Source organism: Patagioenas fasciata, chromosome 1 (assembly GCF_037038585.1).
Source record: "Patagioenas fasciata isolate bPatFas1 chromosome 1, bPatFas1.hap1, whole genome shotgun sequence".
Lineage (NCBI taxonomy): Eukaryota > Metazoa > Chordata > Aves > Columbiformes > Columbidae > Patagioenas > Patagioenas fasciata.
The window spans coordinates 124,545,647-124,560,832 of NC_092520.1; positions in this window are offsets into that span (position 1 = coordinate 124,545,647).

Below are 15,186 nucleotides of genomic sequence, written 5' to 3' on the forward strand. Positions count from 1 at the left end.
GTATTCCTGTAAAGAGATACGATAGAGATACACTCAAGCATAGATGGTCACCCTTTTATCAATATTTCTATGAGTAAGTGATCTAAGTGGTATTTCTTTTTTTTTTTTTTTTTTTTTCTTTTTTTCTTTTTTTCTTGGTGCGGGGGGTGTGTGTATTTCTGATCACAGATCTTTTCAGAAAAAGCAGCAGTTGAGGTATTGGGAAAGAGGTATCCATACAAAAAGCCTAAATTAAAAAGGTGATGTGAATTGTCCTCTAGAGGAACGTATTTCTGGTCTAATCACTTAAAAGAGATCAGCCTTCTAAGCTGGCTGCCAGAAACTGGCTACCATGGATAAGCCCCTCGTGACCATATGTGATCCACTTTACCAGTTCTCAAATGTTTAAGGAAATAGTCCCTATCCATCTACTTGTAGTAACTATCTGTACACAGACAAGCTAATCCATATTGGGTCATTAATTTGACTATATTTCAAGTACTGTAATTTCTGCTGTATTCCAGAACCAAGATGGAAGCGTTCAGCTTATACACTACGCTTTCTAAACAGTGGTCCCAATATATTTTCAATTTAATTGTGAATCAACCATATTTTTTGTTAGACTGATGACCAAAGCATACAGAAAGTGAAAAGTGTATAATTACCATCTTTGCAATTAGCTAAGTACCATTTTTACTTGGTGTCTCCTTATGACATGAGAGCACAGCTTGATTCTTCTGAACTACATTTGCAAAAAAAGCTTTTCCTCTTCTCTTTTCCAATCCCTTCCCTGTCTGCTCAACTTAACCATTAATTCACAAAGCTAATGGAAGGGGAGGGGGATGATGGAATCAGAAAGAAATTAACTTTTCTATCTGCTTTTTGCAGTATCGATGTTGCTCAGAATCAAGAATGCTGACTCAGTAAAAATGCAATAAAGCTGGATGATGTCCAAATAAAATCGGAATAATATTTCTAAAACAATTTCTGCAACAATTTGTAATTGTAATTTGTAGCATTCTTCCTAGAGATATGACTGTAAGTACTTGGGTTCTGATCCTTTGTTTCACATATTGCATATCTCTTTTTTTTCCTCCTGTAAACTTACCTACTCACTAATCAAAGACAGCCTTTTCATCTCAAAGTTGGGAAACTCAATTTAGTAACTTTTAAATAACATCATTCATGTTCCTGAGACTTCAGTCTATAACTTATAATTATTTGCCTATTCAGACATCACATTCAAAGTCATATCCATCATACCTGATTGTAAATCTATCAGGCTACTCCTTTGTATATATAAGCTTAATTTTTTGTTGACAGGGCTAAATTGGGATTTAACTCCTAGGAGAAGTACATTTAAATGTAAATTTACTTATTTCCAGCAACAGATTTTCAGAACTTAGCATGAGAAACTTGAATTTAATCAAAGTATTTGCACACACAATTTCCTGTGCAAAACAATCACGCAAGTAAATTTAGCAAGTTATTTCCATTTGGTTGCAAGTGTCTCTGTGCATACAATCTGACTAGGTAAAGCTTTGTGCATGCATACAATCTAAGTAGGGAAACTGCATTGAAAACTGGCCAAAGCATTTGGTTTCAAGAGCTAAAACTGTGTAAAAGATTAGACTGCTAAAGAAAATAATATGAGTGCTCATCACACATTTATATAAATTTCCAGATTAAAAAGAAAGAGCCACTGTGCAAGAAGAGTGGAAAGGAAGATAGCTAGGGTTTGGTTTCCCTTTGTAAAAGATATTGCTGTAGTATTGTCAGTGTGGAAACTGACGTTAAAATAGAAAAAAAAATATACAGAGAAAGCACCACTTTATGATTTAATGTGTCTAGAGAGACATTCTCCCTACACCAGTTGGAGATGAAATACCTTTGATTACAGGTTAGAAATAAGGGATGCTGGTAAAAGTTTAAAAGTGTTCTAAGGTCAACAATTTCTTTGTAAAGTCTATTAGCAGATGAAAGAAAAACCTGTGCAGGTACAGACAATATTTGTCATGTAAAACAATGTAGCTGCCATTAATGTTCTAACAATGTGTTTGCTCTCTAAACCAATAGTCGACTTTTAGTTTACCTAAATTATGACATTAAGACTTTTGATCTTCAACACAGAAGTTATTTTGTTTAAAACAAGGCTACATTTAATCCAGTGTTAATGCTAGTGAGTCGCATAAAAATCATATAGACGGAGAAACAGAAGCGTAATAAATCTTCCTTAGAAAAGGGAATTCACTCATTCTTATTGATAGAAGTTAAAGAAGTATAGCATTGTATTTTTTTTTTTTTTTTAATGCCAGGAGAAGTACAGTGTTGGAGTACTGGTTTTAATACTGAACTGTTTTATTTAAAAGTTTTGGTGGGTTTTTTTTGTTTTTTGTTTTTTGTTTTTTTTTAATCATGGTTTGGGTTTTGTTTCGGTTTTGTTTGTTTGGGAGTTTTTTGTTTGGTTGGTTAGTTGGTTATTTTGTCCTCTCTTGTATAGCATAACATACATGTGACTGAGATGTGGCAGCACATGGCCTGGATGCAGACTGCCTGTTTCATCTAAACCTCCCAAGTAGGGCAAATAATGGCTAAAAGAATTAATCAACAATGAGTACATGATATTGAGTTATGTAATTTTGCCAACAGAGTGTCCCGAAACAGAACTGGTAGCAACTTATTTTACAAGGAGGAAAATTAAAATAGTGAGTATACATAGACAAGGGACGAAGACATATTTGTTTAATCATGTTATGAACTTGATTATGTTGTTACCACAAAAATCGTGATACAGTTAAAGCAATAACATCCTTCCTAAATGCGCAATGGTATCAGAGCTTTATTTCTTACGCTTTAACTGTAGTCAGTGTGCAAAAGACTTCATGCCCTTAAGCACAGCCATTAAACACACTCATTCAGCCATTACATAGTCCCTCAGAATTCAGAAGGAACCTAATGTTTAGGAACCAGAATATACATGAAGTGAATGAAGACAAATGTATCGTGACCCAATTAAATCTGCAAATTAGACAGCTATAGACCATTTATTCCTTGGATGTGAATGTGTAACTCTTGGCCAGTACACATTCAGGAAAACTGATCTCAAAGCTTGTAGCTACAATAATACAACAGAATAAGGACAGGTGAGTGATTGGCTAATTGCGAAAAGCCCAAAACAAAAAAGTTCATTCAATGCTCTGAGATCCAAGACATAAAAGGGCCAATAAAGCTCCAATCCTGAATGATGCTGACAGAAACAACAGCTATTCTGAGCAACAGCCATCAATGAGAGTGGTTGTTAAACTTTTCTTCCTCACAGAAAAACAAACAAAAATCAACCATGAAGTTGTTAAGTACTTAAAAGCTTTAAAAATCAGAGAGACTTGTGAATACTCACTACCAGTTTGTGCATCCCTAATGAGAATAAGTTGGGACAGTATTTGCACAAATACAACAATGTCCATGTGATAACTGTATTTTATTGCACCTCACTCTCCAAAACAATACTGTATATTTAGCACATAAATGGTGACTGGAAGTAACAACTTGGAGGGATATTGTACTTCTGAACAACATCTGCTTAGACAACAGTATACTAATAACTGAAAAGAAAAAAACACAGAGTAGGAACTAATTAGATGGTGATCTTTTATTAGAGTCCCTAAAAAACTGAATATGCAGTAGGGCTATCCTTTGTCAAACACTTCCCTTTAAAATAACAAAAAATAATCTATTCATCAGAGGAGAGAGAAGAACCAAGTAAATTAAGCACGTTATAAAAATGCACTATAAAATTCTGCTTTAACAACAGTATTAGAAATTACATCTCTGTGAGGCATTACAATTAACTTTCAAATAATTCTCTTCTCTGTATTTTCTTTCTCCTGACTCCTTATTTCTCCCTAAAACCTATTTCACCATTTCTTTTTTTTACCTCACAAACAGGTTGCTTTCTTTTCTAGGTCAGCATTAGCTAAGGGATGACACATACTCTGCATCAGTATTTAATCCACAGATGTCCAGCAATGATGCAGAAACAGCATAACTCAAATTCTGGAATCTGGATCAGTGCCAAAATGCAGTAGGACACAAGTTAGTGGTGGTGATCTATTAGGCCTATTCACCTAAAGAAAGCCTCCAAAATTGCTGCTTCTTTCCTGCAAATGCAGCAGGCCCAGGGATATTCTACCAGAGCTGAACTCTGTCTGCCTGCGTCCCTGCTTGCGTCACCTCCACATGGGAGCTTAGGTGTTACTTCGGATGTCCCCCCGTAGCGAGGTAAATAAAATAAAACTTGCTCTTTGCAAATGCATTCATAGCCTCTGGGTCTTCTTGCAATGTGCCTGCGTTGTTTCACACACCCGTTTTCCACTTCTGGGTTTCTTGATCCTCACTGCCAGGAGCGGTTCACCCTCCAGCTTCCCCATTCCGCGTTGGTAGAAGCTAAACAAGTAGGCTTTGTCCTTCTGTTTGCCCTCTTGCTACTATTTACATGAAATTTTCTCTCTGCTATCCAAATGCAGGTCAAGAGAATACCTTCTTGTTACCATCAGTAACATCAGCTACTGACCACGACAAAGAGTTATCCCCAAATCAGGAAGCTGCTTCAGCCTGTGATGATGCCTTATTTTCTTAGCTCACACATACTGTGAACTTCTGCAGTGATGTTCCATTTCTAATATTTCTCTGGTCCTGTCTTGACTGCCAGTCACTGCCCTTTAATATTACTTGATCTTTTGGTACAGACCATACTTTCCAGATTAGGACACATTTTCTCTTTGCAGGCATCTAGAAGTCTGGAGCAATGCATCCTTGGATGTGCTAAGCACATATTGTCACCTGATTTATCTCCCTATCACCTTTTTGTTCCTGAGAGTTTTCTTATAGGGTGACAGCTGCAAGACTTCTACTGTCTGTGCATATATTTTTACCCACACTGACAGACTTCAAGTAGGACTTGGAAAGTTCCTGGGCTGCTATAAAGAAAATGATGAGAACTAACACAAAATATATAACCGTTTCCAGACAAGATAATGTTATCTAAAAAACCCTCACCAGGATGCTAAAATCTAACTCTTCAGACTAAAACAATATGGGTTATCTAATATGCAGGCAACTTCTTAGAGCAGATTAGACCTCGTATTCACGGCTTTCCAAGGGAACACTGAGAGCAGATATTCCCCAAACCCCAATAATGATAGAAAATGTAGTTACCAAGCTCTAAGAATAGCTACTATTTATACAACAGATTGGTACAGTGATTCATATTTATCCACCTAGAACATGTTTCCACTCAACAGAAAAATATAGAGATATACATACACACATATCCACTCAAACACACATTGATAGACGGATATATGTTTCACTTAGCATGGCATTCCCTTTCTAAATCCAAAGAAAGCAGCAGAAATATTCATTGCATTTTTTCTGCCCTGAACTGGCTCTTTTCTTCCTGTCTTTTTTTTTACCTTTGTCATGAAAGCTACCCAAGACTTATGCCTGGCAGGCAAGACTGAAGTGTAAATGGCTAAAGCCTGGAAAAGAGCCAAATGACTTAAAGCAGACTTTTACTACAGCAGCTGCTGAATAGCTCTGTCCATAGTCAATGATTGCAATGCAACTACAATAATCACAAAGATGTATTAAGGATTTAGAAGCAAATGGATAAACATTTAGGTACACTACTATAAAGCTGCAGTAAAAATGCTTGGGTCTAAGAGCTCTGTTTAAGTACCAGCAGTCACATAAATCACTGAATGGCAAAACATTAAATTTGGTATTAGCAACATCCAAATTTAAGAGTAGCTTTTAAAGAAAATTGTTTATAATAAATATCTACATTTAGAATATTGATTTTATAACAGGTTATTTAAAACATGTAACATATACCTTCCTTGAGTTATTACATTACATAAGGGTATAATTTAGTTATATGTCTAGATAGCTCAGTGTACTGAGAGAACACACCTTTAAATTTAAATTTCTGTATTTTATGGACAATTTTTTTGATGTTTTTACTTATACTGACCAAATCATGGGAATAAGTGAAGGATTAAGTTACACTCTTCACTGTGCTTTACTTATGCATAAGGTTACACCTTATTGCATAAACTTTTATTATAAAGTATATTAACAAACATATACCATATTATTAAATATAATGCATTTTTATGTAACCTATTATTGCAACAACTTGCTAACAAAAATTCAAAGGTCCTCTTGATCTTTTAAGTACCGTACTTTAACATTTTCAGTCTGATGGTGATGAATAAGCACTTACTACAGTGCTTCACTTGATCCAGAAGAATGCTACTTATAATCAAGTTGATTGAAGCCAATACAACAACAATTACTCATTTCCAATGTCATCAACATTGCACAGATAACTTTATGGTTGTATAATGGTCATCTATGGAATAAAGCCTTATGCAAAACAAAGAGAACACACCAAAACAGGGTGAAAACATTATGGGATTTATATGCAAATGAAGTGTTTTGATAAAGCAGAATAAAACTAAATATTAATTCTTAGCAGTAGAAGTTGTATTTAATCAATTCTGTAGTACTCAAGAGGTAAACCTTACAATCTGTCCAACCACAAAGAATTAATACAACATCTAGGCCATGATTTCTATCATCAATAGGTCTATGTCAAGGAATAGCAGCACAATTTTTCAGTCAATGTATTAGCAATGTATGTGCAGATAGACCGAAACTTTCCTCACTTCTCTCTTTTTTTGATGTGGCATTTCCATTTCAACAATAGTCCCAGGCAAGCTCTTTCAGAAGGAGCTGCACCACAGAAACCTCAGTGGTTACATGAGCGAGTAGACTCATTCGGATGAATTAGCTCTTCTCTCAGAAGTTAGCTCTGCCAGGCAACCATAAAATCTCACAACATACTCCTAATACTGCAAGTTTAGTACATTCTGGAGAGCAGACAAGAACTCACATTGTCGTTCCAAAATGAGAGTTCTTCACCCAGTGTGCACTTGAGCCAAATTTTATACACAGGTACGAGATATTGTTTATTACAAAGTTGTGCAAGTCTGGATGCTGGAACAAAGCCACCACGCCAGAAAACAAAAGACACAGCCCTTATATACAGAATCTTATCATACCTTCAGAGCAGTCCTAAAGAGCCAATTGGTTAAACATTTGCATATTGGTTACACAATCATTTTACCACTACCCATGCTCCCTGAGGAGGGGGTCTCAGGCTGGGCCTGGATCTTCCCTCCTGGGAGTGTGATTTTTAGAATTATATGAGTGTATAATGAACAACGTTCAGCTAAAGGACACTTTATCCAACAGTTTCGAGACAGATGTTAAACAAGACTCAACTAATTGTGCAGGCTCTAGAATCTCTACACTGCAAGGACAAAAACGGTGATAAGGAGTTCTTCAAATCACTCTTATCTTTGTTAGAAGAACAGACTGACCTAATATTGAGAGGATTTACGTATCTTTATGTTAGCAACTGCTGACAGGCTTCATTCTTTTAAGTGGTAATGACTACAACATTATGTGCCTCTACCAAAAGAGCCAACTGTGATCACTTTCGTTTATCTTAATTAGCATTTACATACACATTTCCTGTAAGACTATTTGTGCAGGTATATCCCAGCATCAGTATATACAGCTTCCTAGGTGATCCTTTCCTAGTATTTTCCTCTTCCAAAAAAAAGCATATTTGGTATATTTGGTATCTTTGGTATATTTGGAATTACAGCTACTTTCCACTATAAAGAAAGGCACCATCCGTCCACAGAAAATAATGTTATTTCCCTGGTAAGAAATCACAGGGGTATATTTTGATAAGAAATTTCCTGTTGAAGACCATAGCTCAAACTGCTACATCAAAATAAAGATCTGGTTATTACTGTTCTAATCCTTTTTCAGTATACATTTTTACACTTGAGATTCCTACAAACAGATTGATTTTGTTTGCCCATTGTTAAATCTGAAATGGGGCGCCACTTACTAAACAGTGGGTAATTAGCCCTTTCCAAAAACTAAGCCACTTCAAGGCATTTCATTCAGAGTATACACTGAGCAACAACAAACAGCAAACAACCCACAAATACACAACCTCCAGCATTTTAGATATATTGTGTGCCATCAAGACTGTACAGAAAATTCTCAGCACTAGAGGTTAGTGTTCACAAAGGAGACAGCAGAATAGAAGAGGTTACTTTATTTGAACACAGGGACAGTCCACTAATGGGTCCCCATGGGGTGTCTAGACACATCCAAAACCCTTTTATCCCAGTTTCCTGGCCACAAGATCCCTCCTCCTTACCCCATTAGTTGAGGTACTCAGAGGTTACAACTTTCCAACACGCTCACTGCACGGAACACACAAGCATCCTGGTCACCAGGATAGAGAACACACACAAGTTTGTAAAGATACCCGATAAATTTTTTCACCCCACAAAACCACTGCTCAAAAATAAGGAACTACACGAGACAGAGACACCCTCTGGTCACTTCTCTTCTTAGTCCTTCATTAGATACTCCTACCAGTATAAAAAGATTGGATGCATCTGAGAAAAATACTGCAGATGAGAGATGAACGTACATAAACTCTTGTTGCATATTCTTGGCCTACTTTCCCCCCACCAAGCATGACTAAGTTTTTTGTAGATATAAAAACTTACTTACATGTCTCAAGAGCATTCACAAAAAAACATATAATTTAAGGAAGTCCCTAAAAGCTATTTGGAATTCTCATCTTTTCAGTTTACACCATTTTAGTTGTGAACTTGGCAAGCAGATACAGTATATGACCAAGAAGACCAATCACACAGGCACAGAAACAGAGAATAGCTGAGGATAGCTATTTGTGAAGAGATCTTCATACCATGTGTTTGCCATGCTAGTTTGAATACTGAACAAATACAAAAAAATAAAGCTGTAACAACAGATAAAGTACAATCAGGGAAAGCATAAAGTATGCTGAATAAATAGCTCACACAGTCTCACAGAAACAGAAGGAAATACCAAAGTCATTCATTCACATAGGAAGAACGCAGAACCCAGAAGTTACTGAAAATTTTAAAATACCCTCCACTAGAATGGCCTGGGCTGCAAGAGCAGAGTGAGAATGACTGTATTATAGATATCTACTAAAAATACTGTATAACATATGTAACACGTGTAGTATATATACTAAATACTAAATTATATATGATATAGATAATATAATATGATATAATATTGTATAACATGATATGATATGATATGATATAATATGATATAACATAACATAACATAACATAACATAACATAACATAACATAACATAACATAACATAACATAACATAACATAACATAACATAACATAACATAACATAACATAAATATATACAACATATACAACATATACAACATATACTACATATACTACATATACTACATATTACATACTACATACTACATACTACATAATATACAATATACAATATATAAGACTTAATATATAATATATAATATATAATATATAATATATAATATATACCATGTATATTATATATGAAATATATATTATCCAAAGATATATATAAAATACATAACATGATAAATATTATTATATGGAGACACTTGATACCTTCAAATACGGTAATGCCTCTGTTCTTCATTTCTCAGAACGAAAGATGTAGAACCTTTAATTGTCCCCAGAATGTTCCTTTTATAACTAAAAATCCACAGTAGCTAAAAAGACTTATCCAAGTGGAAAAGTCTGGTGAAAGTAGGTGAATTCATACTATGGACAAAGCAAGGCACAAAGCCTATGCACCAGTTAAGGCATCTGTGCAAAAGAAAAAAAAGCAAAACAAAATCACCACTAAACACCATCAGTATATTTATTCCCAGACATTACTATTAATACTGGCTCTTCTCTGTCTGCATTAATGCAAGAACACCTGAAAGGTGTTCAAATATGAAAGAGCCACCTGTAGCAATGCCAACTTCTGAAAAGAAACTGAGATATCCAAAATGTAAAATATGCTGAAACAGGCATATCACACAGCAGCAGTATTTTTCTCTTGGTGACAACAGCACTGCTTTTAGAATTGTTTCCTAAATAACAAGTAGGTATCCAGAATAATTTTGTGCATCAAGAAATCTAAGTGGTAGACAGGGGTGGTGGAAGAAATGCAATTTAACATTTGTAGAGTTTACATGGACTTTGAAATTTTATTGTGCTAGTATGCAGAGGTATCTTTGCACCCATCCCATGCAAAGCGACTGAATTACCCGCAGCAGTTTAGAAAAACATTGCCAAAAAGACTTTCTAGACAACTTAAAGTTGCACTGAACTTTTGATACAAAGTCAACTTGATACAAATGTTATTGTAGTGCCACGTTTATCCTGATGATGTCATGTTGTCACTTGGACGTGGAGGGTGTGACTGTGTCATAACAATGTTACTGATAATCTTAAAATTTCCAATTGACATTTTCCAAAGATATATTGACAGATCATTTAGAAATGTAGGGTCTTTATAGAACCATTAGGAAGAAAAACTGACTGACAAATCCCAGGATAAATGACACCCATTAAAAAAAGGAAACTTAGATTTGTCATCAAGCAGAATGTTTGGCTTGTGAGTGTCCCAGAACATGTAAACAATTTGCATAGAAAAATCTAAAGACAAGACCTCTAGCAAACATTAATTGCTTGATTTGGGGTAATTATGGCCTTGTTTACTAGTGTCCTGGACAATATTTACAGAACTGTAAGTGTTTCAAATGACTACCTCTCAAACCTATACATGAAACTGATCTCATAGAGGGAATCACTTTTTTTTTTTTTCTTTAAATGTGTTCTTCAACAGTACATACAAGAAAACAGCTCCTCAGGAAAAAAAAAAAATAAATCCATACAACAGGAGAAGAAAAAAAATACACTAAGTCTCACAGTTCTCCCAAAAAATATTTCTTGTTTTTTCTGGCAAGAGGCTCAAGACAGCAAATTGAAGCTCAAAGTCAAGCAGAGAAGAACAGATGACTCAGTCTCTTGAATTTACAAAAACGGGTGCAGAAGGAGCAAAGTAAAAGTGGTGCGATGGTGCAGATCAGCCCAAAAATATTCAAAAACAAAGGGCTATACAGAGAAGCAGACTAAAATGGGGTTAAATGCTACTACAGTCACTTAGTTTTGTCTGCATTATTCAACAAAGCACGGACGCAAAAATGTACTCGTTAGCATGTTCTACGTACCTTTATGTAGCCACAAGGCATTTTTGGACATGTGGTTGCAGATTGAAGCGGAGCACTCAATAGTAGAATTCATACTAAATTACTTCTCAGCAATACTGTAATATTCAAAGCCCATGTCTAAATACATACTTTTGTCCAAAAATTTGGGATACTACATGCGTTTAGATGCAGATCACGGCTTGGGTCAGTACTCAAACTGCACCAGAGATACAAGTGACTTTCTCAATGCATTTCTAAAACACAAGCACTTACAGAATGTATTTCCTTCCAGATCCAAATATGCAGAAAAAGAAACAAGTAGATGGAAGTGTATCATGTAGGTGAACACAATCCAAAAAGCTGTTCAATGAGTGCTTATTTTCCACCACCAAAGAAATACATGACTCCAGTGCCCTTCTTGAGGCAACAGTACACATTCCCTTCTTCGTATAAAAGGAAACTGCTGGGGTCACAGCTTCCCAATATAGTCTTAGTTTAGCTCAACACTTACTCTTTTGAAAAACTGCATAATTTCACAGTGCACTAATAACTGAAAACTTGAAGAAAGTATGACACATATTAAAAAAAAAACAAAACAAAACAAAACAGAAAATGTTCACTGACTCAAAAACAGTATTAAGATTTATAGACAGTAAAAAGATGATGCATTACTTCTCCTGATTAAGGAATGGCTTTCCAAGGAGTTGTGGAGTTGTAACATATGAATAAAGATTTCTTGTATTAAAATTTATCCTTAAGACCCTCTTCTATCTGTCTGTTTTTGCTAAACACATCCTCATATTAGCTGATAAGCAAGACTGGCCCACTAGGTTCATCTAATGGGTCTTGACATGAGTACTGCTCAATATTTTCTTGCTTAGGAGAAAGATTGCACAGGATATTTAAAAATCCAACCCACACGTACAATTCCTCAAGAAGAAAACACAGATGTCTGAAGTGAGGTTTGGGTAGCTGAGTCTCCCTAAGGTCATAGCTGTGATCTATTCAGCTGTCATGTATGCCTCTACACAGTGAAATTCCAGCTATATCCACTTTCTTCTTTTTGTTTTTTTCACCTCCAACTTTCTCAGACAGTGGAGTTGTGGCTCTTATGTTACATGCTGTTTCTATTTTGTTGAATGCTGTTCACTGAGAAATACAGAAACCATTCATGGGTCAGACACCGGAATTCAGGTCTGTCCTTAAGTAAGCACAAGCGTGCCCTCATTTTAAAAATCCAGAACAGAACTGTAATGAAGTGCTTGCATAATCGGGACAACTCATATCGGAGCTACAGACATGCACTGACTATCTAAAGCTATTTCTATCCTACTAAATCAAACAAGGAAGTGAATACTCTGCAGAATTGCTGAAGTCTTTCCTCTTTTGTTCCCCTCCCTCCCCCAACAAGAATACCAATGCCCAAACTGATTACAGCTATGGGTTTTGGAACATATAACCTTTGGAGCCACACCTGAGCATTGTTTCAAAGAGTAATGGACTAGGCTAAAACAATGTCAAGGACCAAACTACCAACAAACCAATACAGATAACTAATTATTTGGGGTCTGGCAGCAGTTCACTTTGAGTATAGTTTTAATACTGAGAACAGTATTATAATCTACACTAAAATATTAATTATTAATGTATATAACTTTGACTTCCCTTATTTTTTCCTCTTTTCTTCAGCTTTCCTTAATTAACATGTTTGTGGTACTTTTTGCTTCAGAAAGCAGCAGATACATTACAGCTAAATCCCATTTCACGACACTCATTAGACTTGTCTGCCTTCATTATTTAATTCCAATGAAAGCGTGCACATTAAAAGGAAACATTTCAAAATAAGTGATATATAGTATCCATCAAAGGTAGTAAGTTATTTTAATTGTGTACTAAGTACAGTATTCTTTTTTATGTAATCTAGCAGTACATGTTCCCTGATTCATTAAATTCTACTGGATTAAAGGTAATCTCCCATTCTGATTAAAAAACCAAACACAATTCAAATAGAAAACCACCTAGATTTTTATGTGAACTAAATGCTTGGACTCCAGGCCTACTGGCAAACTATGATACAGATGTACTTTATTTGCACCTTAACTTCCATTTAATTAAATTCAACAGAACTTGAATCAGAAAGTACTGCTCTAAAATACCTAAGATACCACTATTAGTAAACTGGGTATAACAGATAAATAGAGAGCATGAAAAGTATACAAATATAAAATACACGTACATTTAAAAGTTCATTAGATCTTTATCTAATTTAACTAGCTTCCATTGAGTGTCTTCCACTTGAAAGTTATTTGCTAATCTTATTCATCCCATTATGAATTTAATATGATCTAGGCATTTGACAATTATTTCTGCTACTTCACAGTTTAATTTCAAACCAGCAGCTGATTAAACAAGAACAAGTATCTTCCCCTTCTGTTGCACACTTGTTTCCACTTGTGTTGTACTCACCACACCCCCACTATCTCCTGTTCCTGTAATTCCTGGAATACTGACCTCATCATAAAAATCCATGCACTGCTTAGTGCTGATGACACTAATTAGACACACACACAAAAAAGTATTTCCTAAGTAAGAAAGAAGCACAATGAATGCACTGAATTACTGTGTATGGTCATGAAAAACAGATTATCCAATTCTTGCACTTTCTGTACTTTGAAATGAAACTCTGGCTACAAATGGACTATCATACAGCAGATTTTATCTCCACTTTACTAGTGGAGTATCCATATTGACCTAACACAGTCGTTTTTTATGTTGTCCTGTTTTTGTTAAAAACAAGACCAATTTTCTTTTAGTGAATTTTCTTTTCTGCTAAGTTCTTCTAAGTAACTGCACTTCTCTGAATTTAGCTGCATGCTTTTTCAGACACTGTGCTCCAAAGCTGATAAGATGATCAATGGAATGCAGAAGAAGCCCATGTTTAGATTTATTGTTATAGCAACCAAGGTTGCTGATAAAAACGAACGTCCCATAAGTAAGAGGGGCGTATATGCAAGGAGGGGTGGACAGAATAGGTGACTAAAACTGTCCAAGTATTCCATTTCATACACGTCATACACCCTATAAAAGAGATAGATCACGAGGGTCTCGCTCTCTTCGACCATTGCCAGCATCTGAAGAGGGCCCTGCCTGTCATCCCTGCAATCAGAGGCTTGAGACGCTGCATCCCTGAATCCAGTTCCGGTTTGCTATAAAGTCCTGCCCAGCATTTCCAGGTGCCTGCCCTGAAGCTGCAGGAGTCACGCCAACTCAGCTCTCGCAGGTAACCCTGCATTATCTTGGGGAAATTCAAGATGGGTTTTGTATCTTTTGTATTATTTTGTATTATTTTGTATTTTGACATATTTTCAGATCTATTGGCCTGCCACCCATTTTATTACCCAAGTAATAATAGCACATGTAAAACTGGACCAAATTCGAAGAATCTGTTCATAGAGGGGTATCCAACTGTAAGCAACCACCTCATTGCAAAACTCACAATTTGAGCAGAGTATTTACCCTGATCCTGTCAAGACTTTTTTCATTTGTGTGAACTTGTATGTGAGCTCTTATTCACTCACATACATTTGAAGCATGATGTATTTAAAGTACATGTTCTCTTCATCATTTTATGAAAGACAGAAAAATAATACCTACAACAGCTAAACTGCATTATTTCCTCTGGATCAGAGTCTGAACATGTGTTTAAACTAAAATAGCATTTTCCCACTCAGTACTTAATATCTATGGCAAGAAACACTTCATACAGGGCACAATACTGTGGAAAGATGGTGATAATTAAAGCTGTGTAGGCAAAACTCTTTTGCAAATGTGTCTGCAGAACCAAACTAAAGCTGTAAGAAGAAGAAAAAAAAAATCTTAGTGTGTATGACTCAAAACTAAACAGGAACAACCTACCCTGAGAAGCCTCCACTGACACAGAAACAGAACTATAATGAGCAGTTGTCTTTACAAGAATTACCTAGAACTTTGCCTTACTCT